The sequence below is a fragment of the Oenanthe melanoleuca genome, chromosome 6 (assembly GCF_029582105.1).
Source record: "Oenanthe melanoleuca isolate GR-GAL-2019-014 chromosome 6, OMel1.0, whole genome shotgun sequence".
Classification (NCBI taxonomy): Eukaryota; Metazoa; Chordata; class Aves; order Passeriformes; family Muscicapidae; genus Oenanthe; species Oenanthe melanoleuca.
The window spans coordinates 15,223,331-15,250,142 of NC_079340.1; the positions used below are offsets into that span (position 1 = coordinate 15,223,331).

General features: G+C 37.9%; 1 protein-coding gene across 4 annotated transcripts in view; it reads left to right on the forward strand.

Moving 5' to 3' along the window:
- The first annotated feature begins 314 nt into the window (after window positions 1–314).
- The window catches only part of USP54 (ubiquitin specific peptidase 54), a 92,478-nt gene continuing 65,980 nt past the window's right edge, over window positions 315–26,812 (forward strand). Inside the window, exon 1 of one of the 4 annotated variants that reach the window (XM_056494980.1) lies at window positions 315–666. The gene's annotated coding sequence lies outside the window, so the exon portion shown is untranslated. Of the gene's footprint in view, window positions 667–22,562; window positions 22,698–26,812 lie in introns of those variants that run through there. The other 3 variants (XM_056494979.1, XM_056494977.1, XM_056494978.1) reach the window with 3 other exon arrangements.

The window sequence follows — 26,812 nt, forward strand, 5'->3', positions numbered from 1 at the left end:
CACCATGTCTTGGCTCTAACCTGTCAGCTAACTCAGCTGCCATGAACTACAAGCGAACTTTGCTAGACATGGAGGTGTGTGTTTCCTCCAGCCGTGTTTCCCAGCTCCCCTGCCCACACTTTCCCGCTATCAGCGGTCCCACGGCGGTGGGCCCACACTCCGAAATGTTCCTGGCACACAGAGCCGCGCCCGTTCGGCGCCGCCCCGCGCCGCGCCCTCAGCGCTCCGCCAGAGGGGGCGCCCGCCGCCGGCGCAGCCCGCGGCTCTCGCGGGAAAATGGCGGCTCTCGCGAGAGCGGGCGGCGCGGCTGCCCGTAGCTATGGCAGCGGGGGATGAGCGCGCCCGGCGGGACCGCGCGGGGACAGGTGGGGACTGAGAGCGCTCCCGGAGTGCTGCGGGTCCCTCTGCTCCCGTCCTGTCCCGTCCCGTCCCCTCAGGAAGAGCCGCGGCCACACCCAGCTGCTCAGCGCCTGCCTGAGCGTGTGCCCGGAGCCTGGCGGTGCGACCCCCGCCCTGTGCAGTGGCGCAGCCCCCGCCGCCTCGGCCGGGCCGCAGCGGGTCCGTGCGGGGCTCGGCCGGGCCGGAATCCCGGCCCCAGCGCCGGCGGGACTGGGAGAGCAGGGCCCGCCTGCTCTGCACGCCGGCTGAAGAGAAAAGGAGTAGCAGGTACGAGAAAAAGAGAATGCTATAGGCTAAAAAGGTATTTTGTTAGCGGGGGTCATTGAAATAATAAGGGGTGTTGCGTTCTCTTGGTTAATAACCCAGGTATGATCAGCTGCCGTCAGAAGTTGCACTTGCACGGGAGCTGCTGTTGATTAGAAGCCGCCTCAGTATTTAATTTACTATGTTAGTCTAAGATAGGCAAAACCATGTGCTTTTTTTCCCACCCTTCTTTTAAAAGAAAGCAAAAGCTCTTTGCTTTTCCAGAGTCGCATTTCGCTTGAAACCTTTCTTTCAGTAAAAGGATTAGTGGACATTTATGAGGATTACAGTTATAAATACAAACCATAACAATATACACCCTCTGCTTTAAAAAATGTGCAGACACAATGGCTTTCTGGTCTTTCAACTATGTGAACTTGTTGTGGGTATGGTAATGGCAGATCGTATGTGTTAAAAAAATTCGAAAACCTTTTCAGATTTCAGAAAAAAGTCTGAGTGTTTTAATTATGGAAAAAAGGTGCATGCAAAAAGGGAGGGAAAATAGTGTATTTCTCACACAGCTTGAAAGAAAGATGTATGTACTGAAACAAAATTCTCTAAGCTTGTGCTACATTTCAGATTTAAAAAAAAATTTAAAACTGAAAGGTTTTGTGCTGCAGTGTACTTGACACTGAGTAGCAGTTTTGGAAAACAATAGCAACACAGATAGTCTTGTGTTTGCTTCAAGAGGAAAGGAAATTACTGTGCTGAGAACTCAGCTGGTGAGATAACACCTGACTTGAATATTACAGCTTTAAAAATAATTAGAAAAATACTATGGGCTAAAATATATCTGTCAACCTGTTGAAATCTGTTCTCTTTTCAGAAATTATAAAAATAAAACCAGTTTAATTAAACAGGATACTCTGTAAGTTCTGTTCTAATCAAGACTATATCTAATCAAGCATGCTGCATATCGTTCAGACTGGATTAAATAGGAGCTTTATTTTTTTGCTCATTTATTTCCTCCTCACCTGGTAATGACACCTATGAAGTCTTCCACAATGTTTTTGTGGTGCAGGGAGGAGTAAGGGTGTGCCTGATTTGTGCAGACAAATGTACAGTTATCCAGAATACAGTTATGCAGAATTTAGAAATTTTGGAGGGTTTTTTTCTAGTGCTAGTGACAGCTGTGAAACATTTCAGTTCACTTCTTTCAGGCATTGCAGGTAAGAAATATGCCAGTTCTTCTCTCAGTTCTGGGTTAAGTGTCTATTTTGAGGCTGTAGTCATAGTCACAAGTTCGTTAAAAAGGATAATGGGAAGTTAAATCCTCCTCTGTCTAGTCTTGGAGATGTTATTAGGGTTTAAGCCTTCTTAGGCGAATTTTCATGGACAGTACATAGAAGAGAAAGTGTGTTTATTTCCCAGTCTGTGGAGCTTCAAAAAGTTTGTTACCTTGAGAGGCTCATTGAGTTTGAGGACTCTGTAAACATACCTATGTAACAGTTGTGGCTGTCCAGAATCACTTTTGGTCCAACTGTGCAAATTTCAACAGATGATAACAACAACAACGACAAAAAAAAACAAAACAAACAAAAAACAACAACAACAAAAAACAAACAAAAAAACCAAACCAAAACAAAACAAACCCCAACAACAACAACAACAAAAAAAAAATAAACCCAAAAAAACCTGAGGTAAGGAGATGAAAGAATAATAATAAAAAGTCACGGCTATTGTTTTTTTTTGTTTTTTTTTTTTTTAAATCTACTTCTAACTTCAGATCCAACAAAATGTCTTATAATTGACATACTTGTTGATACATGTAGAACTTAATAGTATTTTCATTTTTTCTCATGCAGATTTCTGAATATCTTATACATCCTTCAGTTTTCTGGCATATTCCACACAGATTTATTAAAACAGTTTATTTTAATTTGTTCCCTGAAATACTTCTTGTTTGCTTCTTTTATTTCTTTATTTTCTGTCAATAGTGGCTACAGGCACAATTCCAAAGCCATCTTATATTCTGTCACTGAAGGTCATTCCCTAGAAAAGATATGCAGTGCATGATGGCAGAGAGGAGCAGCATGAAATTTTATTATTGACTGTCAAAGAATTTTGGATGGCTTGCTTGGATCTCTCTTTGTCCTGTTAACTGCAAGTCAAATAATAGGCAATCTCAATCCTTAGGATTTTGCCTTCTTCCCTTCATCTGTAAGCAGCCCCATTCCCTAGGCTTGTGCTCCGTGTGTGAGACTGCTGGGAGAAACCATCTCCTGCTGTAGTCTGGACACCTTCTGAGACAAATGACACAATGTAGTAGGTCTCTTATTGTGTCTCCTGACCTGCAAGTTTAATGTGCAGTTCATTTCTTCTCTTTTTCTTTTATATCAGTTGGTGCATGAGGTTTCTTGTTCTGGGGAAAGTTGGGTTTGGGTGCCTCTCACCAGCCAGTGTCTATGAGACACAGATCTGATGTTTGGCCAGACTAGGATATGACTTGGCTGTGCTACTCTGGGTTTAGAGCAATAAACTATATATCAGCTTGATTACCCAGCTTTCAGAGGTTATGTTCAGTCATTCAGCTGGGAAGTTAACCTGTTGTGCCTTTCCTAAAGTTACCGTAAGTGTTTTATATCTAGAGTTACTGAAAAAGGAAGAGCTTCAGTTTATCAGCACCTTGGTAAAAAACAAGGAACCTGCAAGGAAGACAAGAAGATCTTACTTTTTTGATACTTTCCAAGATTTGTGAGTTGTATGTGTTCTGTTTTAGTCTAAAGTGATAGAAGTAACATTTCATGTTCATAGAGTCCAAACTTTTCAGTAGATTTTGTTGTCTAGTGCCCTAAGTTTGTGAAGTAAAGTTGATCTTAAAGGTACAAAATTGGTGTGTCAATTCACTCCTGTAGCAGTGATTGTTTAGCAAAATGGAGAGCTGTGATACCTGCTGAATAGTTATTGTGATTGCTCCCAAACTAGTAAGAAGCAAAGGAAAGGACTGGATGTGGTTTAGAGGCTTGAAACCATTTTTGTTCAAATTATGAAAGCATGTGGAAAATTATGTTCTGTTATGACATAATCCATGCTTTTTCTATCTAACAATTTTGAAGAAATACTTGTAAAAATATGGTTTCTCTAGTATCATTCATGATAACTTGTAAATAAATCCATTCCTGAATTAAAGCTGTCTGCAAGTAATGGAATACAATGTTGCTGCTGCAAGTGGTGTTTAAACATTTTGATGACAAATTCATCATAATAATATGGAAAGTAAATTTGATATTCCTCTTACAGAGTATTGTGACCGTTTTCTTCAAAACCTTCAACCTTAAGAAACACACATTTGAACAAAATATCTGTAGAGATCTTTAAGCAGGACTGAAATTTCAGTTTTAAGACCTACAAATTGGTGTCTCTTCTTTCTTGTCTTTTCTTTATTAATAAAACCTCTGAAAGCTTTGTACTTGTATGGAGGAAACTTGAATTTGGTATCTGAGAGGGAGGAGTAACCTTTATCCACAGAATTATGTGTTGTGCTACTAGTGGTATAATTTTCACTGTTCTTCTGGCACTCTCCAGAGACTCTGGTCTGGAGATGGTACCTGAGGAGGAAGAGATTAATTACTTCTGTTTGTTCATTTTTTTGTTATGTTGCTGGGATTGTTTTCAGAAATGAAAATTGTCATTTTGAATTTTGAATTTGATGAGAACAGGACTAAGCCTGACAAATCAATTTGCAAAGGCCAGGGCTGTCAGATGACAATAGCTTGCCTTCATTATCGACCAGTTTAGATTTGAACCAATGACCTAGAGGTGAAAAGCTCAGTATTGTATTACGAATCCTCTGATCTATCCATATGTTCTCTTGTTTAAGGTCCCTGTAGTCCTCTTAAATAGAACATGCAGTTAATGCTGAGCATCATTTGCACTTGTAAATATTAGAACAGTGTCCATTCCAGTTGTCTGTTGTGTGTGTGAGGGCACTGCAGTTAAATATAGTAACAATTTCTTACACTCTCTGGCTTTTCATGAGAAACCTTCATCCAAAACCAACCATATGGCAAAACCCAGCATTATCCTAAAACCATTAACAAAGAACCTTTTGCTGCCATTAATGGGAAAATGAATCGACAGCTCTAAGTAGCCTACTGGGAGTTATTAATAACATCAGGCTACTGCTAAGAAAATGAACTTAAATAAAATATCATTAGGAACTGAGTCATCCCACCAACTTCTGCATGTTGTATCCAAGTTGGTATTTATCTATGAAAGCCTTTTCAGAGTATATTATCTTTATTACTCCTCTACTTTTTTCTTCATTGAGTATCTTTAATGCTGTAAAAAAACGTAATGGAAAACTGTTTGCATGGATTTCATAAAATAGATTCAAAAAGTATTTGAAATGTCCAGATGGGCTCATAAACTATTTTTCCATTCATTCTGAGGTAAGATGTTCCTAGGCAACCTATTGAGCAGGAGGAGGTCAAGAAATGTTAAATACTCAGGCAAGTGATTCTTAGTTTCTAAGGCTGTCGTTACTGTCTATAAGTCATAGTTTCTGTGAGCTACAGAAATAATAAAATTATCATTTGTATTTATTTGAATTGTCTTTTTATGTCCTTACCCCTTCTCCTCCAATCTGTAATCTCATTTGACTTTATTTCAACAGACACTGCTGTGTCTGTACTGATTGATTTGCTGCCAAATCAAATGTAAAGAGGTGAATTTCCTACTTTCCCCTCATTATGAGAGCAAATTAGGTCTTTCTTCTACCTGACCATTAATTTTCATGTAGTTTATAAGAACATAAGTTATTTTTGAGATCTTGGGGGTTTTATTTCAAAATGTTGAAAATTCAAAAGATATTGGTAGGAAACCTATTTGTGGCAACAAAAAAAATTACGGCCAAGTTAGTCGTTAAACAAGACTTATGATTTTACTGTCTGATGTATCCTTGGTCCAATTTGTTTTCTCTCCCTAGAGAGCATCAGCTAGAGCATCCCTCTTGGGGCAGTATTTTCCTTTTTATGTAGCATTTCTAGTAGATGGGATGTGAGCTGTATTTATTTTGTAATTTTTTTTCCCCACTCCTTTGATGGCATTACAGTCATCTTCCGCGGGTTCTGTTGTTGGAAGCAAAATATCTGAATCCTTGGGGTTTTTTTGACAATTGGAGAAATAAGGGTTTTAAAACTGATAGATACAATTTATGAATGTTTCCCTTTTTCAAATATCTCTTCAAACCTGAACCTATGCCCTTTTTTTTTTTTTTTAATACAGATAAGACTTCACTGAAATGTATCTGTAACAGTGTGACAGCACATGAACCCTGGTGATCTTTTAATTATTTTGCAATAGACTCTGACTTGTTACATTCTGCCATAATTGATTTGATGTGTGCATTTGATCAAGCATGCAGTCCTTGAGTTTGAAGGCTGGAAGTCTGGCTTTTTGGAATTATTTTCCTCTTTTGTCTTTTACAACTCGGAAAATTCAAGCAGTTTAGCTTCAGCTGCTTCCCCATCCTATTTAAATTGAAGCAGTGAATGTGGATTTATATAGATACCTGTTTTTAGAATGTAATCAAGCTTTCTAAATGGTGTTAACATTTAGTGCCATAAATTGGCACAAAAGAGGGGGTTTGAATATGTCCTTTACAAATAAGCAGTAAATAATTACTGGTTCAAAGGCAGGAGCAGGTAGGATGAACTGTAATAACCTGTGGTCACGTTAGTGTCTTGACTAGAATGCTTTTTTCATGGGACAGTTTGGCTCACCAAAATTTTTGCAGAGGTACATGCTGCATGTTGTGTGTGTGGTGGGAGCAGCTCTCATGTGAGAAGCCTGCAGGGAATCAAGGGGAAATTAGCTTTTTTTCTTTTTTTTATCCTATCTGTTTGTTTATTTCTCATACTTGGTAAATGTAAATCAGTATTTGTAGTACATAATGTTTGATGGATGTAATTCATATGGTTTCATTTTTAAAAAATGGTATGTGGTTTATTGTGTTTTGAATTTTGAAAATAATGAATGGACTAAAAATATGTAAGAGTGATTCAGACGTGGGAGACTTTGAAGAGGAGGAATCTTCTGTAAGTATTTCCACAAAACATGGAAATAAATGTATTCTGGAAAACAGTTAATCAGTAAAGTGTGTCACAAAGCAGAGGATAGCAAAAGACTTTATAATACTCCAGTTTGTATTCCCAGTACAATGAACTTACAAATGGATCGATAAACAACAGCTAATGCATCCCAGCATGTTGGTTACATGGGATGTTACTGTGGCATGGAAACAGGTTAATGTCCTCAGCAGATCTGCATGTTATTCAAGAATATAGGTCATCGTGTAGGGGAAATAAAAGAGAAAAAAATGTTTATTTTTTTTCTCTTCATGTTCATTAAAACTTTTTTCATTATGCTGCATCTGAAGTGTGCTAATGAATAGACAGCAAAATTTCATAAACATTGGGATAGTGGACTGCAGCACTCTGATGGCTGTTATGGACAACTGTTATCACAACAATCTATGCAGTACTTGTAACAGATGATATCTGAGGAGTTTATGTAAATACTTTTGAAGTATGTTAAAAAAAAGGTTTTGCCAGCAAAATCTTTAGGTTTCTTAATTGTGGATGCTTGATAGATTTTAAATGAAGATTTATTTATTTTTCTCAAAGCGGATCAGGAAAAAATGCTGTGGTGTGAGTTTGGCAATGTTGCAATTTTCATTTAAGTGCTGTTTTTATGGTATTCCTAATTTGTTTAAATTCTTGAAGACAGACAACTTCCACAGATTTTTCAGGGAAGCTTTTTAAAACTTCACTTTAGATACTTCTCTTAAAATGCATTGTTTCAGGAGAGGGTGGAGAAGGAGAGAATCTCTCTTTCTTGTCGGCAAAAACTAGCTGAGTTTAAGACTGTAGTTCTATTATGGAAATAGCTGTCTTTTAAGAAATATCTTCTGTTGTGCAAATGTGTTTTCTTTAAGGGCTCTTCATTTTTGGGAGAGATGGAAAGGTAGTTTAATTAATTTAGTAATGTATTTCTTCAATCGGTCCACATACTGTTGTTAATAATTGTAGCAGTCATATTCAGCTGTATAATTATCACATAAATTAAGATATTTGCCACTTACCCATTATGGTTTTCTCTGTTCACTTTCTGCATGTGATGGATTCCCCTCTTCTGTTTGATATCGCAGCTGCAGCTTGGAAAGGCACCTGGGCAATTCCACTGTATTCAATTCTTGCCTGGTATGAAACAGGCAGAAGATGGTAGAGTCCTGTTATCTCCGTTAGAACAGAGACTTTTTCAGGCTCAGGGATAAAGAAGGACATTTTCAAATTGAAGTTGCTTTTTCTGATGGCATAGCTCCTGAAACATTTCTAGACAAAAGCAGCAGTACTGGGAAAATCTTATTTTTCAAGATTATTCTGCAAAGGAATACTTGAGATTTTTATGGGTTTTGGGAGAGAAAACATGGAAAATGTATTACTATTGCAGTGTCATGCTCAACTGAATTGCTTAATTCTGCCCTGAAATATAGAACTTCAAGTATAGATTATAAATTTGTTTTGTTCTTTTTCTTCTGATAAGGGATGCATGTACTGTGTACAGGAGTTAGAATTGATATGCCATTTATCAATGAATTTTAACCTTTGATAGATTTATCTCATATATGCATATTAATAAAAATTATTTAAAGTTGTTTGAACAAGGATCCAAAGCCTAAAATTAGACTTCTAGTTAATCCTAAACTGTTTAAAAAATTTTTGATTTTAAAAATTTGGATTTTCTTAGCAGAAAACATCAAATATTTACTTGTTTTAGTATTATTCTACTTCAAATGTAGCTGTCTCTGGTAGGCCTGAAAATGGTTGTGTTAGTTGTAGCACTTCCCTCATTTCTCTACTGTCCCACTTTAGGTTAATGGTATCAGTAAAAAATGTGCAACAATATTCCAGGTTGTTCCTTGGCTTGCTTTCTTCTTATCCGAGCTTATCAGGAGTTGAGTAATGACATATAGACTAAATGCCAGAGCCCATATCCTTATCCAAAGGTATGAATAAATTAAGATATTCATCTTTGGCTGTACTTGGGAATGGTCTTGAGTATTAATAGTACTCAAATTTTGATTATTACTTAAGTAAACAATTGAAATATTGTTCTTGAGGTGAATTCTGAGAATTCTCAGTGGCAATTTTTTGTTTTCTGCATACTGAATTTTCAGTCTTTCTGTGTAATGCCAGCCTATTGAGCTGATATGGGATTGCCTATATGTCTCTGCTTTAAATAGGACATAAAAATGTCTTCACTTTTCCATTAAAAGAATGTTCTCATTTGGTTTATTAAAATCACTCATAAATGTGACATAGGAACTTTCCTCAGGAAGCATGTGAAGTATGTTATCAATTCATGGACATAAATTAAAACAGGAAAGGTTCTGACTGGTGGTAAGGAAGATATTTTTCTGCACTCTATTGACAGCTGTGCATTTGAATGAGAGGCAATCCAGTCTACATCCCTAGAGGATTTTAAGTCCCAACTGGATAAAGCCCAGAGCAACCTGATCTGACCTCTTAGTCATCTTTTGGTGTGAGGTTAGGAGATAGACCTCCTCTGGGATCCTTTCTAGCCTCAGTTATTCTGTGGCTCTGCTTTACTTGTTGATCACACTCATTTTCAGCATTCTTTCTTCCTAATTGCATGAGCTGTTCATTTGGAGTTTGCTGTAAATTCCTTCGGTAAGAATGGCATCACATGAGACTGGAGAATTCGAGGCACCAGCTCAGGGGGAAGGGGAGTGCAGGCAAATTGCTGTTTTGAGAAGCAGCTGCAGCTGTGGACAGATTAACTCCTGCTTTGAAGAATATTTCTGTGAAGATTTAGTTTAGATTAAGCCATTTTCCTAAGAGGACTTAACCAAAGTATGAAATTCTTTGTTCTAAATTTTAATAAATTATGCAGGACCTTGACTAAACAAACATTAATTTTTATACAAGGAATAGATGATTCTCACACATTATAAAATATTCAGAACAAGTTCTAATTGTGAGTAGGACATAGCATAATTTGGATATAATGCAGGCAAGAAGAATCAGAGCAAGGGAGCCAGCACTTTTTTTCTTCTAATAAAACAGACAAAATTTCAGATCTGCCAGAAGAGTTTTTAGGGTTCCTAAGCAGGAAGTCACCAAGGCATTTGATAATGTGCCTTTTGCTGAGACAGTTGCTGCAAGTAAACTTGTTTGGTTTTCTTCTTTTTTTTTTTTTTTTTTTTTTTTTTCCTTACTGATATAAACAAAGAAGGAGGTCAAAAAGAAATTTTGCTAAATTGCAGTCAGCTGTTCAGCAGAGTGAACTTCATAAGTGTCTTTCAAGAATAGCATTGTCAGTTACTTTTGATTCGTTAATCAGACAGAAAAGATGCATTTAGATTTTAAAAAGAATCTCTTTGGGAGATTTTTTTTGAGACTATAAAAGATCCTTTTGTCTTCAGTCAGAGTTGTCATGAGATAGGAAAAATTATAGAAACGCTCATAATTTATGCCTATAAGTATAACTAATAGCATTTTATGAGGAGGTTAATACCTGATTAAGGTTACCATGGGGAGGAAGAAGTCTTATTTCTCTATCTAGTAGTAATATTTTTTTGATTAAACTGGTCCTAGACTTAAAGAAGGTCACTTTTGTTTTAAACACTCACTTTTGATTCTAGTGTTATCTCTTGGTATGGGATGAAGACCAAATAGTTGATTTTCACGTGTGTATTTTGAAGGAAGCTGCAGGTTGAGGGCCTGCCTGTCCCAGCAGAGCTGCTGGCGCTGTGCAGGGATGTTCTGCATTGCCAGGCTGCTCTGCCAAATTACTTCAATAGAAGGAGGTGATGGCAGTGCTTTGTGGTGTGAATGCCAAAGTGAGATCCAGCTGCTTGTTTTGGACTGCACACAGGTGGTATAAACTGAAAAACAGTTAAAAAATATCTTGCCCCTTATTTTCCCCAATAATGATCCAATATCTGTCCTCCCATATGATGACTATAGGCAATAAATAGTTCCTCTGCCCACTCCCATTATTTAGGTGTGTAGTCACACAGTTTTAATTCTGCCAACATTCTTTGTTCTTAAAAAAAATTAAAATCCGAACAGCTACTGAATATAGAGGAAAATGATGTCAAATGAAACAAAGGATCTTCAATTGTCCCTCTTTTTATGAATATCAACTGATTTGGCTTGTGTGGGTTTTAAAGTACGTTTATTTTTTTCTTTGTCAGGGTGGGGAGAAGTTGCCTTGGCTGCTTACCAAAGGAATTTTCCATTGACTGATAATACTACCACATAAATGAGAAGCAGTGACTATGATTTTGAATCTGTTAAGAGATAGTGAAGGCTGACTCTGGGCTGCTCTAAAGAGGTTGTCGAAAAATTATTCATGTTGATAAACCCTCAGTCTCTTTTAATGAAGGCCACCATTTTAATGTTATTATCCATGGGTGCCCTAACTCAGGACAGCATGCAGACTCTTATTTATTAGTGCTGTCCTTAACTCTTCCTCTCATAAGCAGTTTACCTCCTCAGAAGAAATATAAGAAATAGCTCAACTGTTCTCCTTGAACAAAAAGTGTGCTTGCAACAGTAGCTGGTATGTAGGTCTTTCTTTCTGGTTTTCCAATCAGCTTTCATAAAGGATTTTATTATTGATCTGATAAAAACATAATATGCTAAAGGAACACTACACAGATCAGTCTAGGCAAAGCCAATTGCTTGAATTCTGGCTTTTGAAACATGGACACTTGTAACTTTTTATATTAGTCAGAACTTCCCAGAGAAGCTAATGGTCAAACAGGTGTTTGTGTCAATTTTTTTCTCCTGTTTGGGCTTTATAAAATAAATGGCACACCTGCAAAGTCTAATTACTTAGTAGTTCCTTCAAGTGTTCAGCACTACTTGAAGGGTATAATTATCCAGCTAACTTTAGAGAGGGAAAATAATGTTCTTTTGCCTCAAAGGCATTCACTTAAATGTCGTGGTTTCTGAATTTGGAGGCAGAGTGAAGCATGTCTATGTGTTTGCCTGTCATCTGCGTGTTCTTTGGGAAATGTAGTGCCAAAGCCAGTGCTTTTCTCTGGGCTTACCTGGACTTAATGTCACAACTTATCCTGTTGGCAGATTGACATCTTTGATATCATGGTTTTGAAAATTGAAAGTTGAAGTAGGAAAATTATCACTACCAAAAATCCATTTGACATTTTTGTAAAGAAACCCCTGCTGGAGGAAATACTCTGTATTTTCAGGGTAGAATTGCTTTGGGGATTCTTTAAAAGGGTCATTAGGTAAGTTTTTCCTCTGTTGCACTAAGATTTTTTAAACGTATACTGGTGCTGCCAAAACTATTTGTAATTTAGACTAAGATAATGTAGAGCAGGATTTGTCTCCTTTTTAATGATGTCAGTTGTGCTTCCACAAGAAGAGTAACCTCTTTCTTGCAGACAGAAGTTTCTACCAGGAGGGAATTTCTGTGATTTCAGTAGCTGTTGCTGCCTTAGGCAGCAGCCCACGACTGGAATTGCAGACATGTTTACAGCTGGAATCAGTCCTGATTTCTTAGGTTGTTTAAATTTCAGCCTTGTGAGCCTTTTCTTCTTATTGAATGGCATAACAGTAAGACATCTTTACAGGCACCTTCAGATTTTGGAATGCAGATAGGATACAAGCACTGAAAGCTTTGTGTTATGAATGACATAAGTTTTATATGTCACTTGATAGCATGTTTAGTCATATTTTAATTGGAATTATAACTCTGCCTAATCAATAATCAAGTAGAATTGCTAGGCAGAGCACTAGAATGCATGTTTAAAATGGTGTACATTTGCAAGATGTAGTAATAAAAAGCAACAATATCTGTTATGAAACTAATTGGGAGACAAATTGGTGTGCATTGCATCTTTATACTTTATGCAATTTCTGCCTCTTTTATAAAGTCCAATGACATCACTTGCTTACTCAGCTCTTCTGTATCCTTTGCAGTAAGGAGAATTAAAATACAGAGGAAAATTCAGAAGAATTGGAGTCAGGTATTTTGATTTCAGACATTTGTGAGCCTTAATACCGAGTTTGCTCATTGCATTTTTTCCAATGTTTTTTTTAAGTTGCCAAGCTGTTCATCTTTCGAAGGGAAAATAAATATGAAGGGGAGGAGCTTGGTGTACTGGTAAATACTTAAGAAAGGAGTATGCACAATTTATTTTGCTTCAATAATGTCTTTATGTTTAGCTTATCCATTCAAATTGTGACTGTTGGTTGGCTGATACCACGGAAAAGATGATGGCAGTTAAAATTTTAGAGGAATGAGAACCAGGCCACTACTGCATTAGTTTCCATTGGGTGCTTATTACATCAGCATCCACTCCAGCCTTCCCTGTCGAATTGTATGTAGCTCTTACCCAGACATGGTAATGCATGTGTTGTAGTCAGTGTCAGCTGCTTTTTATGGCACCACTCCCTTGCTGCTTGTGAGGGATGTCCACAAACAAGGCTTTTTCTAACAAGCAAGGGATTGAAAATATATTTCTTGTCTTTGCTACACAAGCAGGTAGAATTCTTTTTACTGACTGAAAATTGAAATTATTCCTGGTGAACTCAGTTTTGGACATGTTTTTTAGCTTTTCTTTTTTACTGTAATTCTGTTTCGAGTCTTTCAATCCTGATATTTCAACAAAATTAAATTGGGCATCATATCATAAGTAGCCAGAATTGATGGGCACAGAGGCTTGGTTTGTCAGAAGATGTTAGTGTAGAACTAGGTGTAAAATTTGGGTGTTCTGGCTGTTCTGGTGCTGTCACATCCCCAGTTCAGTGAGAAGAGGAACCAGATCTTGAACTGTCAGTCTTCTTCTTACAGAAATAGTTCTAAAATCTGTTATGTTCTACTGGGGTGGAAATTCTTGGAGGATATGTGAAGTAGCATAATGAAACATTACAATGAGTTCTTTTGAGTTAGCAAATGATTTTGCTAATGTAACTTGTATGCATATCTATACACAAGAGAGAAAAAGTAGATTTAATTACAAAGATCACCTTCAAAAAACAGGCTTTCTCTGGACAGTAATCAGCAGTAGTTATTTCTTGTTATGCGTCCTGTCCATATAGACATCCATATAGATGCACTGAGCTTGCAGCTAAAACTAAGAATAAACAAGCATTGTGAATACAGATTGTACTAACTGTTCAAATTACATTATAGAATTATTAAACTAAATATGTATTTGTATTGAATTCCAGTGTGGTCGTGAATAGAACAGATATGTTGTAGTTACATGCTATCATGTAGCAGGCAGTGAACTAAATAGGAGAGAGTTCTTACTTCTTTCCAAGTTTAAAGGTAATACTAGGGGTCGGCATTAATCTGATTTTTTTCTATCGATAGCTGTCACATAAATGAGGCAGCAGTACAAAGTCTTCAAGATTATGTGCCTCTTATCATGCAAATTTTCCTAAACACAATAAGTTCTTGAGCTCTGAGTTGAAGTGATTGTTATGGGAACTAGTAATCAATCTACTTCATGTAAAAGAAACATCAAACAGTTGGTATTTAATATCTGTTCCAAAATATACTGAATGCCAGCCTACTTCAAATTGGCATCCTTTTGTAAATGCATTGTAAAATCCTATCTCATTAATGATTTCGTTGTGATTAGTCATTAATATTAGTTCAAAATTAGTATAACTTTAATATAACTTTAACATTTTTACTACCTTCCAGACATTAATCCTCTATTGTGCCTATAGCAAAAAAAAAAAAAAAAAAGCAAACAAACAATATCCTCCTCCAAAATCCCACTAGTTGAAGCCTTTGTCCTTGTAAATTACTTTATCTCGTCAGGAAAAATGTGATAAGATGTAAATTATTGACTGACCAGTTTCAATGTAAATCTTCTTTTGTTACATTGTCTGAGATTTCACTAGGTATGTATAGTTAATTCATTAGTGGTTTACACTAACTTGTTTTGCTTCTCAGGGTAATTGGACTAGAAATGTGTTAGTCAGTTAATGCAGTTCATCTAGTGGTGAGTATCTTGTTAAGTTATGATAAATCAGTGTTTTACCTGTTACCTTCTGAGGGACATAAAGCAGGCAGGTCTGCAATGCTATTTTTTTCCCCCTTCAAAAGCATCCATTTTTGCACTTTTAATTAAATGCTGTCAGATACTCCCCAACATCTAAGCATTCATTTACTATGTTAATCTACATAAATAGTATTTTTATTCTTCTAATGTTGAACTTGTTAGATTTTACTCTGCTATTTTATGAAGTATTGTCATAAAATTATACAATGTGTCAGATGAACTTTGGAAAATCTTAGGGGAACTGCTTAATTTTGTAGATACTTCTGCATGCTAACTATTTTTATTCCAGTTGTATTACACTATTTTACTTCTTTTGGTCTCTGATATTTTTCGGAAGATTAAAGTTCAATGAAGGGAAGGGCTAGAAGGCTGTGGGTATGCTTAGTGTACACAAAAGATAATGAGTTTTTCAGTTTTATGTTATCATTGTATAATTCTTGTGAAAAGGAAATAAACAGTTTGGGTACATGGTGAATAACCTACAATACACTTAAGAAAACATAGGTATTACTTATCTTTAACTCATGTATTTTAAACTTTTTTCTTCCTGTTCTTTGTTGCTATTTTCAAATAATGTAATCAAACATTCACATCTTAAACTGCTATATACACATGTACTATAATAAAGGCATTATTATGCAGTTTGATTTTGGGCAAGGACAGCAAGTTGCTAATGTTTTAAAAGTAATGGTACAACAATGTAGGAGTGTACAGAAGGGTTGCTGGCTTTGTGTGCTGTGCTGTCAACACTGTGAGAGCCATCATATTTGCAGGATCATTTTTGTCAGGCTTAATCCTGTTTTTTATCTGCAATCCCTTGTTCAGTGTATATGCATTAATTTGAACAAAGTGCGCTGTGTTTGTGTGTGTGTCCCATCCAACCCAGCTCCATCTGCCCGGCTGGGTGTAGACACAGATTTCATCACTGACGCAGAAGCGACGCTAATATGCTGCAAACGATCTGGTAATTGGCCTCCCCTTGCTGGTGGGATTGTTAAGTGGATTGCAGAGCTCTGGCTGTGTTGCTGGCGTAGCGCAGCTCTCCTGTGTTGGCATGGGCACCCCAGTGGGAAGTGCCCCTTTCTCCGCAGGGCCGTGTCCTGCCCTCTGACCTTTCCGTAGGGCAGCACAGCCCTGGAGCAGCGCTGCCCGCTGGGCTGCACCCACCGCAGTGTGCTCCTGGCAGCCGTAGAGCCGTGGCTCTGTAGTGCGGGGGTTTCACAGGCAGCACAGTTCTGTAAGATGGACTAGGAGTAAGAAAATATCCTTAAAACACTAGCAGAAGAGGAGTATAAATGAGGAGCAGTTTGCACAAGGAGGAAATAAAACACATACTTGTTATACTTTTTAGTATGCAAAACCTACTGGGGTAGATTATTTATTAAGTTGGATCCTGATGACATGCATCCTTTTACTGGTTAAGAAAAATAAAGTGATGGAAGCTATCTCAGTGCGACTAGCTGCCCTTTGAGATGCTGGTACACTTGAAAATGTAAAGAGGCTGGGTAAAGAGAGGAAAGATCTATAATTTCCTGTCTCTTCCACATTTTGAACAACTTCTTACAGAAAATATAAGCCTCAGGGAGACAACAGGAACATGAGGCACAAGCAGGATGAATTTAGGAAGACTAAATAGTCATGCCAGTCTAATTTTCTTCTGTAACATGACAATAAGGCTAGTGAATTGACAAGAAAAGTGTGACTATTAGTATTTTTCATGTTAGTGAATTCTTTGACTGTGTTTCTTGCAAACAAGGGAAGAAATGTGACCTGAAAGAAACTCTACTTGTAGAGTAGGAGAAAGACTTGGTGGATGACTGTGCCTAGTAGGTGGTTACTAATGATCATCTGTCAGAATGAAATGGTTGTATTGAATGTGGATCTGCCACGGTCTGTTGGGTCTGTACTCATTCTGCTTCATTTCAATCTTCTTGTTAATGACCTTGATGATAGAATAGAGACTGTGCTTACAAAATTGATTCACTAAAAATGCTCCTAGAACTTGGAGGGAATATATATACATAGGACACAAGTTTATGAGCACAGAATTATTTTGAGAAAATTAAGAAAATCTTAGGAAATAAATAGCGACAGATTGAAGTTTTATACTTAAAAGAAAATCATAAATACACAATTAGAATGTAGGGAACAAATAATTAAATGATAATTCTCCAGAATTCCTGATGTATTACCAGGAGGGATAAAAAGATGCAATCTTTTTTTCTTTATCCATGAGTAAGTCCTCTGTTGAAGTGATGCATCTCTCTGGGGCAAATGCCCTAAGGAAATAGAGCTCACCTGAGCAGAGTTTGGGAGAAGAGTAATCAAATAATCTGAGGTCTAGAAAATGAGGCCTAATTGGAAAGACTGAAATAATTTGAATTGGGGAGAGGAGTGAGTGTGCAAGTGCCAAAAAGAGAACCAGAAGGCATAATTTTGTATGTATGTGGTAGTCAGTTTCTGGAAGGTAGGAAGTTGTTTGGTATAAAGGCCATCTATGTGAAAAAGGGAAAGATGAGTGATCTTAAAATGTTGCAGAAAACATAGAGTAGGTCTCATAACGAATAAAGGATCAGTTGCTGAGATAGCTGACTGTTCTTTCTCCTGTTTTTGGAAAACAATATTATTTTAAGATTGATGAACAGTACATATAGACTTTTTGGAGTGTTACTGAGTAAAAAATGAGCATTTTGTACATTTAATTTAACCTGAGACAGTATCCACTTGACAAAATGGTGATGCAATCAGTCTCCATATTGCCAGTCCTTTAAGTTCTAACATTCTCTTAGTAGCCTCATCTTTTTCTTGTTGATATCTTGCTATGCAAGTGAGATACAAGATTTTCAGCTCTTTTTTTCCTTTTCAAGGGCCCTTAACAAGCCTGTCAGTAGCTAGCTTTTATTTCTTTCTCATTTTCATAATGACTTCAGTTGTTTCTCCAGCACTCTCGGTACTGGACATATTATTAGCATATGAAAACAAGGAGTGTACTGTTGGTAATTGTTTTGTTTATAAAACCTTTCCCAGTTTCCATTGTCTATTTCTCCACTAAGAAATGAATACAATCTTCAGTTACCTGAGGGTGTAGCATATGTTGTTAGTGTACTTCGAGTCTCTATTTGCATTGTTGTACCCTAGAATACGTGTCTTTAATCATCGTAGTTGGAAATTACCTTACTTAGCATTTTTAGTTTCTGTTTGCTCAGAGAGATTTTGTGAGTCAAAGCCAACAGCCTGTGTGCAGTGTAGCCAGCCAAACCTGAATTTTGCTCCCGAGAATGGAATTTGTCACAGCTCCAAGCACTTCTTAAGTGCTTTTTGTTTAAGTAAATGTGAAGGAAATTCCATCATTTCAGTATTCCTTCTCTCTAATAACTTACTAAGACCTGCTTTCAATTTATGATTTTGCCTAATATTTCCCTTCCTTTCTGCCATGGGCAGTGTTTAAACACAGGGCAAATGTCTGACATGGAAGCATTAAGAGTCCAGCATCTTGTAGGGAGACACTCTAGAGCTTTTAAGAGGTGGAGGTTTTTGCATACTACAGAAAGGATCAGAGTGACTTGAAAATATTTGTTTTGGTTTTGAGGAGGTAATTTGAACTCTTCTCTCTCCTCTGTTACTACTATTTTGCTTCCCCATCATATAGAGAATTTGGGCTAAATGCTGCAAATTCTGTTATTTTTCCTGCATCATGAACCCTGCTTTCCTAGATAAATGTTTGTGTTCATATTATCTACTATCAAAAGTTACTGTTGACATTGATTATTTAAATATTGATAATTAGCCTTCAAATATCCAGACAAATCTATGTGGAAAACTCACAGATTGGTGCTTCTTTGAGCTTTGGCCATAATTTAATGGTACTATTTTTAACCACCAGAGCCAGAAACTCTTGCTTTAAAGTAAAAAATGTAGAGTTAGCTGTATGAATGTAGTGGATGATACAGATATTAGGAATAAATAGGAGGACCCTTACTGTAGTGGAATGCAAAGTAAGACAGTTATTGTCCATGATGAAATAATCTTTGAAAAATATGCCCCAAATACTAAGTCTCAGAGAGAATGCCAGTAACATCTGCCACTGGAACTGGAGGGTAAGACAGCTATGTGGGAGGAATGTATAATAAAGAGATGCTGTAGTATAGAACTTGCAGGATGTTGCAGCCTCATCAGCCAGCTCTAAGTACTGGGTGTAGGAAGCCAAACTAGCATTTGGTGTGATTCAAATGAAGTACTTAAGAAGGCCTGGGGTTTGGGAGTGCTGTGATGCTGCTGAGCTGGGAGCTGAGCTCATGCCAGTGCCCGAGGATAGGACACTAGGGCTGCTTTTCCCTTGTGTGGTTGGAATGAAACTTACTGCAGCAACTGACTGCTTATCAATGGATAGTTTCATGTTGTATCTTACCTATTGTTTTTGAAAGCCGTAGGTAGATCAGAAAACTCATGGCTTTATTTTTTCTTAGACCTGGAATGTACATGCCTTAAATAATTTAGGTTTCTGGAACTGGAGTTCCTTGTTTAGCTACATTTGCAATTCTACTGAGGAAGGACAGACCTGTCTTACTTACTGTTTATGCTGCATTGTGTTGTACTTTCTGTGCTTGAATTAATGAAGATAATTAATTTTGGACCAACAAGAATTTCTTTTGCTTTGCTTTATTTGGTAGAGAAGAATGTTGCTCATTGTGGAATGCTGGTTTAGGCTATTGGATGCCATAGTACCTAGTATTTGTCTGTCTCTTTTTAGAATAACATTAAAATGCATAAGAGAAGCTTTTTTTATAAGCATAAAGTGTGGTGTTACGAAGACTCTGTTAGCAGAATTACAATACAAACTTGAAATTTAATGAGAGGGCTGCAGCCCCTTTCCCTAAGTGGAGTTTGAATTATCCTGTTGCAACAGAACTAAATTAAATTTATGTTACATTGGAAACTTAATAGCTAAGTGCTCGTGACATCAGTTTATTTCGAGCACTAAAAGTGCACTAAATTTGTTTAAGCTACTGAAATGTGGTTACAAATCCAGTGTTCCATACATAAAAGAAAGTTCAGAAGTGATTTTGTTGTGATTTCACTGTGCAAGACAGAGCTGAGCTGTATTTTTACTTATTAAGTCTTGTTATTCAACACTGTTAATGGAATAGCTGTGTTGGATGGTAATATGTGTAAATATGTTGGTTTAATTTAATAGTTCTAGGGGAAGGCAACAGGAAGGCAACACAATAGTCTGGATAAGCAATAGCACTGCAAACATGTCACAGACAATAGTCGATCTGTCAGCTGTGAAGAGCTGACTTCCAGGCTCCAATTGAAGTTGATCAGTTGTGTCTCCAAGGGTGGGAGTTCAATGATCAAAAAGACACCAAACAGGATGGTTCACAATGAAACAAGGGATTATTTTTAAAAATAACTTTAGACTGAGTAAAACTACTTTTATTTAGGGAAAAGTGTATTTGAGTGTATTTAAATTCCACATTTATTAGTATCAATAATTAAGATAGCCTGTATTGAATATACTTTAAAATAAAATCACACTACATGTTTGCCACTAAAATTTTATCAAATGAGCTGCTGAATTGAAACTAGCACTAATGAACTGGTAACCCACCTTTTGACAATAAGTGGAATTTTAAATTATAGTGTAGTATACCTGTTTTGATTGTTCTGCATAATTTCTCACCTTAGAATGAAAGCTAAAAAGGAAAAAAAAAATTATATTTAAATAATAGCATAGGGAGCTGAGGGGATGAGGTGCCTTCATTCTAGAAGCATTAAGCATTAACTTTTTTTTTTTCAAAGTACCTAATAAAATAAGATTGTATAACTTCTGTCCACATGCAATCTGAAAGTGAAATTCTATTTTAGAAAACATGCCGTATCACATTCATCATTTTCTGGAAAATAGTCCGGATTATTTAGTGTAGTAATCTTAGGCAACTAAGCTTACTAAAGCAGAAACACAGAATTTAAAAGTACTCAGGGAAATGAGGAGGGGGGAAAACATAAAGAAAATGTTTTTGGACATCTGGGTGCCTACAAATGTCATGGGAGGGGGGAAGCCGTAATCTCTGTAAGGGAAAACAAGAGTTGAATGGAATTGAACTATCTGACTGCATCTACATTTATGGTATCTCCTTATTAACAAAGCAAGAAGCAGAAGCTTATGTATGAGGTTATAATATACTGTGTTAAAGTACAATTCAACCTGTTCCCATATGCACAGCAGAATTCTATCTCTCCTCTTTTCTGAATGCTGCACTTCCAATGGCCAGCACTGTTTTTGATGAGTGCTGGTATAACTGATGGCAGAACCCATGCATAGAAACAAAGAAAAAGGGGAACCTTAGCAGAATCAAATAATTATTTGGAAACAGCTGTAGAAGGTTAAATAAAAGCTTTTTGATACTAGTGATAATGAGTGACACGGTGCTCTATTACTTCATCTGTGATATCTAAAAGGAGAACTACCCCTGTGAGCTTGCATGACAATTAGGATAGTAAGTGTTGTTTGTCCATTTTACAGATGAGGAATTGGAGCAGACAGGGATGAATTCATTTGCATGAAGTTGTCCTGAAAGTTGGAAGACATGATGGTTAATCCTGGTAGTCTGTCTAGACTGATGGCTGATAACAGTAGTGAGCGAATTTAAAAAGTGCCTGCACCTTGAGAATTCCCAGCAACTTCCTTGAGATTTAGGTGAGAGTGATGTATTTTCATGTCTGGCCATGTAAGAATAGTATTTTTCTGTATGGGTTAGATATAAATAGAATATAAATAGATGGATGTGGGTAGATAGAAATAAGAAGGAGGCAGTATAGAAACTGCCATGTTTCTGTTCATATTTGCTTTTTGAATAGGAAGTTTTAGTATTTGTGTCCTCCATTTCATTATTGTCTCTTCCCCATTTCTTGTTACTTGCCTGTCTGGAGTTGAAGTGATGCACATACTGATTTAAAGGTCTCTTGTCCTCCAGCACATTTCCCTGGTAGAGAGGATCACTGAGCAGGGTAAGAGGACAATTGATTTTGATTAGGGAAGAGGATAGTGATAAGTCTGATTTGCCCCCATTGCATTTTGAGCGTGTCTTGTTTGTTGATGATACAAACCAAGTGGTTATCAGTTTTGTGCCGTGTTACATTGGCTGGTTTCTTCTGACCATACAGAAATATAGCAGTTCTTGTTGTTCAGTATCTGGTTCTGAGCATGAGCTGAGAATGGTCAACTTGCTGTTTACAAATGGGCAGGTTGACTTTGTAATTCTGGGATAAAAGAGGAAAGCTGTGGCCTTCAAGTTCTTAAAACCTGGAGCTGTTTGGATTCTTGGATGGGAAGAATCAGAGAGGCACATCCTATTATGGCCACGGCCGCCTCTTAAAAAGAGCAGTGGAAAGAATGGGAAAGGATTCGAAGTGTGTTGCTAAAATCCTCCAGGTGAGTAGTTTGCTTGCCAAATTATTTATTTATATAATCGGCACCCTGGCAGAGTTCATTGCGGTAGGAGGGCTGCAGGCGGTCGCGGCTGAAGAGTCTCCTGGCGGTGCGGAGAGGCGCAGGAAGGCGTGGGGCGGCACAGCGTGCCCTGCGGGGGCCGGCGGGTGTTACCCGAGCGCAGTCACCGCCGCTGCCGGCCTGCCTTCCTGCCTTCCTTCCCCGCGGGGCTGCGGCCGCAGCGGCCCCTTTAAGGCACGACCTGCCGGGGATCAGGTGCGCGGCCGGAGCGATGACGTCATGGGGCGGGGCCGCCTCTCCCGCTCGCGCTGCCCGCGCCGCGGGACGGGGCGGCGGCGGCTGCGCACGTGCGCGGGGCGGCGGAGAGCGCGCGGGGCCGCGCGGGCCGGGAGCGGCGGGAACCGGGACACGGCGGGAGCTGGACGCGGCGGGAAGGGAAGGCGTCTCTGCGCGGGGCCGCTGCAGCAGGTGTCGGCTTGTTTTGTGTGGGGCTGCCTGCCATAGAAGCACATGAAAGGTGTTCTCCTTCAGCAGGCTAGACGGGAAAAATGTGCTGTGTGCAGGGTGATTGATTATTTGCAGACTTGATTTTTTTTTTTTTGTTTGATAATATAGCCGTCCGTCATGTTGTATATTTCATTTGTATTTACTTGTTTAAACTGTTGCTTAGATAGTAAGTGAACATAAGATACTGCCGTAGTTGATGCTGTTTTCTGTGGTGATGAATTGTGCTGTGTACCTGCTGTCCTTGATAGAAAGTGGTGCACTAAATTAACTCTTCATCCTTGTGTAAATTAAAGCAATTCTAAACGCTCAGGTTGGGACTAGAGGAGCGATGTCAGATGTCTTAGAGCAGCTCTTCCTCCCTTGCCAGTGAAAGATTATATCCCATCTGTATGGGAAAGAGATTAGACCTTTTGCCAGTTAGGTGGGAAGGTGTAAGCCCGTGTGGAATTTACACGGCATAAATATTTGTATGCACAGGAATTGTGTCTGCTGGTTCTGGAGAAGAAAGGGAAAGGGTTGCTTGTGGCTTTGATTGGGGCTTTTGGTTTTATTGGTTGGTTGGGATTATTTTTTCTTTTTAAGGTGAGGAGAGGCATTGAAACCTTGCTTTGAACATGCATTTAATCTTCATGATAAATAGAATTCTATATTTGTAGTTCTAATTTCTGGCTAGTATGTTCACTTTTCACCAGATAAGTTAACATTGACAGAAATAAGGAAAAAAAATCCCTGCTTGAGGGAATCATCATGCAAAGATTAAAGTTGGCCAGGAGGACCTCTGTAATTTTTTGGGTAGCAGAAGGATGTGACCAAGTAAAACATGGCATTAGCAGGCATGGCTCTTTAGACTAGAGAAAAGTCTCTTGGGCATTCTTATGCTAAAAATGTAGGCTAAGACTTCCCTTTGAAGTCCTGATTTGAAATGCCCATCTATACCACATCTAATTTTTTGCATTAAATTCCAAAGTAGATTTAGTCTCTTCTAATCTGCAGAGCAGGGTTCTGGACTAAGCCTTTGTTTAAATAAACAAAAATACTTGTGTGGATGTACATGTTAAGAGATGTACTATTTTTGGTCTAGAATGCACACCTCTGAATCCATCATTCTGCAGGTTTCTTGTTTCTATTGCCTTGATAGCATTTCAGTCTAATCTGTATGCAATAGGTGATGTTCTTGCTCTCTAAATTTAGCTGCTGATGTTCATATACTACTTGGTATTTTGTATTGGTCTTTTTAGGGAGCATCTTGCACAGAGAGATCAGCCCTGGTGGCCTTTGTCCTGGAAAATGCATCATCCCAAATGACATATTAACAGTGGGGTTTTAGAAGGGATGAAGTGTGTTAATCTAGCGTGCTTTAGGATGTGTGGAGTCTTCAGGCATATTGATATATACTTGTTCTTCATGTGTGCCTCACAAGTCAGGGAGAGGAAACTGAGTGAATGTCACATTATGCTAGTGTTTACTACTCTTTTTTCTTTTTTTTCTCCCATATTTATGCCGAGAGTATGGTTGTTCTGTCAGAAGCAGGTTTGTAGTCCAGTGGGATGTTCCAGGGTTAGGACACCAGGCTAAGTAGGTAACACCAGAGCAAGTAGGTAATCCAGGGCATAGCAGGATTAGTCCACAAGGTGAAATCTGGTCAATTACTTTTCTACCTGAAAATCTCTTTAACTTTTAAGTATATTTTTTCATTACAGCACCTATTACTGTGACAGATGTGACTTTCCATAGATTTTTGGCAAGTGGCTTACTGTTTCCTCTGGATGTCATCACCTATTTCTTACCCTTCTTGTTCATATTTAGCATCTTAAGACAGTTTATTTTCCCTGGCTGTGGAACTAACAATAGCCATGTAAGATATGATTGTGTATACTGTTGAGAAAGTCACTGAATTGTAAGCATCTGCAACAGCTTTTGTAGGTGCATGAAATTTTAAGAAATAATGGCTGTTCTAATGAAATTATTAGAAAATATTTCAAGGTGAAAAGAAAGCCGATTCAAGAATTGCTGTTACTTCCCCTTTTCTTTCTAATGGCACATTTTCATAGAGGACTTAGTTTTATGAATTGCAAATAAAAGTTTGTTTTAAAATACTAATTCCCCCATAGTAATTGGAAGGATTCCTGGAATCACTTGTGGCATTGACTTTTGTTCTCAGCTTTTCAGTATTGTGGCATGGATTTAAATGCTCTTGGGAGTTCCATACTATATGTACATCCTGGCTGCATATCTGCCAAGGTTCAGTCATAGGACAAAAACTGAACAGAACTGAAACTGAACTGAAAATAATTAGTGCAGGATGTGAAAGTGTGCAAGAGAATATTTTATGAGTCTCATTACCTTGTCTGTTACTATGCCTTTGTGATCTTGTTTTTTCTGTTAAATTAAGTGATACAAAAATAAAGTAATACAGCCAAGCTTACTTTCATTTGGGTTTCACAATTGAAAGTAGGTTAGTGCAAGTTAGTTTCCAAAGTGAATATTTCACCTTCAATCTGTCATATTTTTATGACAGAGAAGAGGCTGAAAAGCATTGGTTTTATTTGATGCAGGGAGGTGAAATGAACTTGCACAGTTTTCTTTCTCAAGACTTCTTGCAAGCTGTTTGTCAAGGACTACAACACTGCTGATTCAAGGTTTACAGGGTGCGTGCTGTAATTTAGGGTCACAAAATTATCTAAGTTCTTGATGAGTGTTGGAAAAGTGGATACAGATTTATCACTCCAGTTGTGCTGGTTCTGTGCCATGTATGCTTTATGTAGGAAAAGTTGTTTCCTGATTCCAAACTTAAACTATAAATTAATTCCTCAATACCCTGAGATCATATTTATACCACAGGAAATGCGTTTTTCTACAGGAAAATTATTTTGTACCATGCCTCTTAAGACATAATACTCTGTGTCTGTACGTGTGTGTGTGTGTGTGTTCCCCGTCTGCAAAGGTGACGGGAGACTTGTCTTTGACTTTGGACACAGCATGGCATCACAGTCACTCAAAGAATGTGCTCATGCTTTGACAAAGAAATTTAATTTAGTGCTTTGCTTGATTAGCAGGCTTCTATAACCTGGTGTTTTACTTGCAGTCAGGAAAACCTTTTGCCTTCTCTTTCTGATAGGATATTTATAAAACATTCTTTTGGCTTGGGTTCACTTACTGAGGTGGAAGTTACAAAAAGCAGGATGGATTAAATGCAGTGCACTGGGTTTGGCAGTCACTGGGAGTAAGTATGCAACAGAATTGTTTTTTGTTTTTTTTTTTTTGTTGGTTTCAGGAGGGTAGTAGAAACAAGAAGTGCAGTTATTTGTGGTATTTGTGGTGTTACCTCTGTGGTATTTAGATTGTTGCTTGTCTTTAGTAACTTTTAAACCCCCACTTTTGTAGTCTCTGAGACTTCCCAGTGCTACAGGTAAAACTAGTTCGAGTCACTCTTAAGAGTTCCTAGATGTAGAAAGTCAAATTGGTAGCAGGATGTGTTCATAATAATGTGCTCAGCGTATTAGCACTTTGTTTTTCTCCCAGTACTTTTTGTTTGTTTGTATCATCTGCCAAAAGAAAGACTGGTTTCGATGAAGAGTGCACTGCCTTGTAGCACATACACATTAGAAATAAAATAGCTTTTATCAATTAAGTGGAAAATACGAGTGTATATACCAACTTTTTTCCTCTTAAAATTATAAATGAGCCAGATTAATTTGTCAATTAGAAGGTTTGGAATGGAGTTATGGCAATAGTACTCTTGATAGCAAGGACTGGACTTCACCTTTGAAAGAATCGTTTCCACTTCATTGCTCCCAGTCCTGTTTTTAAAGTTAGTTTGGATTTTATTTGAACAGATGTAGTCTAAATTAATTTAACCAAGCACCCCGAGTCAGTCCACATGAAAATGCTTGTGGAGGCTGTGTAGGGAACATTGAGGAACAGATCTGACTTCAAACTACCCTGGCCTGTCTTTCCACCTGGCTGCTGTTTACCTTGACCAGGTTGTTGTGTTGCCATGTTGAAGGACTGCACAAGGATGAGAATGAGCAGTTGGGAGACTGAAGGAAAGGGGGGGGCTTAAGAACTCTGTCCTC